Genomic DNA, 5,233 nt, shown 5'->3' on the forward strand with positions numbered 1-5,233 from the left:
ATATATATATAAACAAAACAGTACAACTTTTTTTCTAAATATATCGCACAAAATTTGTACTAGAATGTTGTAATTTGAAAGACGTATAATTCGTTCAAAGGGAATTCGTTTGACATAAAATTCACCCAACTTATTTTCGAAAACGGAAATGGCTTTTTATAAAAACCACATATAAATGCGAAATGCACCAATTTGAAAGATCTTGTAAGGAAAGTCATTTAATGATTGGTTTGTTTTTTCCTTTTCTTTTCTTTTTAAAATTTAATCTTCCCACCCCTGTAACCTTTAAGCAATTTTTTTCTCGTACAGAGTAAAAAAAATATATTTTTTTAAATTCTGAAAGTCCGAAACCCCATGGTCCATAATGTCCTCCTTTGCACTCGACACATTTTAACGCGTCGTTCGTAATGTTCAGTGGTGGCCAAACACAAGGATCCGCTCAACCGTGAGTGCTCAAAGCCACACACAATGTACACCTTGCAGTATGGAGCTGTTTCTAGAGACAATAGCGAAAGGTTAGGTTGCCCATTTAGACAGCTTTTGTGGAGTTGATATAACCTGAAACGTGAATATGGGCTTTGCCAAGAAACCAAATGTCTCAGAGGAAATGTTAATGTTCACGCTTTTCAAGACGATCGAGGAATCATGAACACATTGCTATCCTCTGATAGCTTCACGAACAAGAAAATGGTGCACTAGCAGATGAAGATCTACCTTGAGAATGCGGACCGTTGAGAATTAGGAAAGTCATGCTGCAGACATCGTCTACGGACAGACGTGTCATGAGGCTCATCTACTGAATTCTACACCCTGGTGACGTTTATTTAAAGGGGCGCAAACGGTGTGTGTTTGACCTGAAGTAGTCGTTTTATCTGGGAATTTTTAGTTCTGATTCTCTACAGGTCCTAACTGATGGACCATTTCCACCCTTGGCATTAAAGAAAACCTTAAGGGCATTCAACATTATTTTCGTTCATTGTGGGAAACTTACGAAATGAGTTGGTGGTGAGGAAATGTTCCATACAAAAAGCTCTCTGCTCTTTATTAATCCAATGATCTCAGCAGGCAAAGGAAACTTGAGAAAAACTTTCTGCAAACTTTTGTTGGCCAGAAAGACTACTGTAGTTTGCAATATGGCGCAATCGTTGGGATTTTTAGTGGTAGGTCTCTAACTCTAATGCGAACTTGTGCGTCATGCAACAAAAAATGGGGACATAGCTGATAATGGGTAGTTGCTTTACGCGCTATGTAGAACAAACAGCTGCACAACAAGGAAAGTGTTAGATTGGAACCCACAGGGTAAAAGATCAAGGGGAAGACCACGTGGAACCTGGAGAAGAATCTAGGAAATGGATGTACAGAAAAGTGGGAAGACGTGGAGTGACATCAAGCGACTAGCCCAGGATAGTGAAAGGTGGAAAGTGTTTGTTTTCGTTGCCTATATCCTGATCCAGGGTGAGAAAGGCAATGATGATGTAGAACAAAACTATAATGTGGATTTATCTAAAAAGAAAATCAGACAAATTCCTTTTGACTTCCAAATGTTGTGTACAAATTTGAAATGCAAAACTTCAGTGTGGAGGAAAATATTAATTTTAAAAAGTTGTACAGGTTTTTTTTTTTTTTGGGGGGGGATCACTCTGAATATATATATATATATATATATATATATATATATATATATATATATATATATATATATATATATATATATATATATATAGATAGATAGATAGATAGATAGATAGATAGATAGATAGATAGATAGATAGATAGATAGATAGATAGATAGATAGATATATTAATCTTCATAATTTACTGGAAATGACCCAACAGTACTGGTCTTGCCTTGAAGTATTGACTGACTGCAAAAACTGAAAAGTAAATTTGAGCCCTCCATTCGGGGTGAGGGTGGTTGGAGGGAGCCACTAGTAGGCCCTATTTCTCTACTTTTCCCTTGCTGTTTTAGTCTGTCTGTTTCACTTTTTCCCAGCACTACATGATCATTATTGTGTCGATATGCTTCTCTTTACTCAATTAAAAACACCCCCCCTCCCCCCCCCCAAAAAATAAAAAAAATAAATCAACAACAAACATCCGGGGTCTCCTCTCTCTGTAGGACCATATATACAGCTGGGCCGCTGTGATGTTATGCGAGAAATAAGTTTTTTTAACTTTTTCATTAAGAAAGCCTATCATTAACCCTTTCAGTACCGTGCGCCACGTCATATAAGCATCATGGGTTTTGCATTTTTGACTTCAATTCAAGTGAAAGATCTAACAACGTCGCATAGAGAACACAAGAAAAACAAATGATACGAGTAGATAGATATATAGACAGACAGACAGAAAGACAGACAGACAGACAGACAGACATACAGACAGACAGATAGATAGATAGATAGATAGATAGATAGGTAGATAGATAGATAGATAGATAGATAGATAGATAGATAGATAGATAGATAGATAGATAGATAGATAGACAGGTAGATAGATAAACAAATGAATACACGAATAAATAAATAAGTAAATAAACAAATAAATAAACGAATAAATGAATACATAAATAATCTGAATGAATGAATGAATGAATGAATGAATGAATGAATGAATGAATGAACAAATAGATTTTAAACAAAAATAAAAAAAGACCAGTATCCATTCTAAAAAGACAGACCTCGCCTGTCGTTTATTTCAGCATGCTAATTGTACCATGGAATAATTATGATTAGAAAATCGGTAACACAGTGATTAAAAAAAAAAAAGGTGAAAGCGAAATTTGCCTCTCAAACCTGTGATTAATTAAGCGGAGTGCTCCATTGGTGGGAAGATGACATTCAAATACGAAACAAACCAAAGTAAAAACAATCCACAGTCGTGTCGTAAGTAGATGTACAAAAAAGGAAAACAATTACATTCCAGCAAGCACATAATGTGGAATAATCATAATGTACATTACATAACAGATTTTGTAACTATTGCACAAGGTCTCGGGATTTATACATCATTACCCTCCTCTTAACCGATTGTCACTTTTCGGTTACAAAGTACTAAAGGATGAGTATAATAAAACAAAGGGCTTTTTTTTCAAACATGCGTTTCTTCAGTCTCTCGATAACTTTACTGTTTGCACCCACAAAGTGTACAATAAATACAACATGTGTATTACAATACGCACAGATCAGAAGGAAAAACCATGGACCTTAACAAACACCCTCTCAGCCCAAGACATCAACTGTGCACATTCACACTAAAACCAAGAGAGTTCAAGATCAGCGAGCTTACCCTGTCTCTTATATCCTTATTATTGTCCTTTTTGCTCTAATTTCTAAGCTTAGCGAATCATAGTAGGGATTTTATTTACTAAGGTATGGGTAGGCTATAAAGCTCCTAATCACTATAATATGGTCAGGATATCCGAATTTAACACCCGTCACTGAGTGACAACAACAATCCAAAATAGGCGGGAAATTTTAATAACTTCCACAACAACCCAGGTTCAAGAACGTCCAACTGGGGTATCGAACCACAGCCTTTCGCCCGGCAGTCCATCGTGGTTTCAACCGAGCTAGCAGCGCGCATTTAAGAAAAAAAATGGTGACATTATGAAACAGTAAGATGAACAATGAGTGAACTTGTCCTAATGATCAGCAGTTTGACACAACTTGGGAGAAGAATGGGGATTGACTGGGAATCTACATTTTCACGACTAAGTATTGCAACGATAAATGATGTGAGTGTTTGCACACCTGCAAGCACACAGGCACCCTGTCCTTCTCATATCTTTAACAGTCATTCTTTTTCACCCCCACTCCCCTCAAAATGTTACATTTAACCCTTTTCGTTTCATTTAATTTTAGTAGGGAGCAACTCCATCTTTTGATTTGAGCTAATCATTATACAAAATCATTCGAGAGCACCTCAGAGACAATTCACATTTTCCGATCAATTAAGTCCATGCATTCAACTCTGGTGTTACAAGTGGGACATATCTTTTGAAAACTTTTCAACAAAAATGCGGATCAATTATCCAGGGACGAGACACATGCAACTCTGTCGACGCTGAAAGGTTATACTTGCTCAAGGGAGTGTCATTCTACAATGAAATCCATTTAAGAAAAAGATTTTTTTTAAATAATAAAGAAAGGAACCCAAACACCAAATCGAAAATTGAACTAGGACGATGCTGTTTGGTCTCGAAATTCAATGAATAACTTACAACGAAAAATTCGAACCTTTCGATTCGATAAAGTCACATTGCGTCAAAGAGCTTACATTGTGTGTACACCCTTTGTCAGAAATATTTGTTCCCAAAAAGAAAAATTCTCGACTGGAGGAGAATAAAGTCTAAGAACTACATTGTGTTCCTACGTTCTTACATTGCGAAACAAAGATAGTTTCAGAGAGGCGTTTATAATTATTGAAAACACACTGAGAGACAAACTAAAAACAAAACTAATGTTGCAGTATATTATACAATAAGTAAACCCTGAATGCTGTGAATGCATCAACAATAATACACATATATGTAAGAATAAGCATCACAAGGTATTTCACATCACAACCAAAATGAAGCTGGAATCACAGGTTCTCCACTGAACACAGCGTAAAACAAATGACGTCATCGATTACAGAGCTGCAATCGATAATAATGATAACGTAAAGGGGACGTTTTAAAGCGGAAACAACCTCCGCCAAAAACAGACGTTTTACGGCAGAAACAATTTCCAATCAACGGTTACGGTTTATGCCCCCCCCCCCCACCTCTCTCTCAAGAAAAACAGGAACAAAATCCCAGCATGACATTACCGTTTTATAGCAAAAACCTTTCCCGTACATCGGTAACGTTTTAAGAGAGAGAGAAAAAAAGAGAACATATTTCTACATAACTCTGAGCTTTTACGGCAAAAGCAATCTTTGCACACAGGAAAGCAATGGAAGCGACACTGAAAGTGAAAGCCGATCACGGCAAAGCATACCCTCCCCCCAACCCTCCCCAACAACCTCTGTTAGCGGGTAGAATTGTAAAACTTACATTTTAATAATTCTTGTGGAATCAGCATCTAACGGTTCTGGTGAACTGCAAGCAAAATCGTTGGCCTGTTGCTACTACCTCGACTGTTATGAAAAATAAGTTAAGATTCATTTGCAGAAAGATGCCAGTTATGCTAACTCGTTTTACATAGTATAGTCCTATACATGTATGCATAAACACACACACACACACACA

This window comes from Aplysia californica, unplaced genomic scaffold, assembly GCF_000002075.1.
Source record: "Aplysia californica isolate F4 #8 unplaced genomic scaffold, AplCal3.0 scaffold00034, whole genome shotgun sequence".
Taxonomy (NCBI): Eukaryota; Metazoa; Mollusca; class Gastropoda; order Aplysiida; family Aplysiidae; genus Aplysia; species Aplysia californica.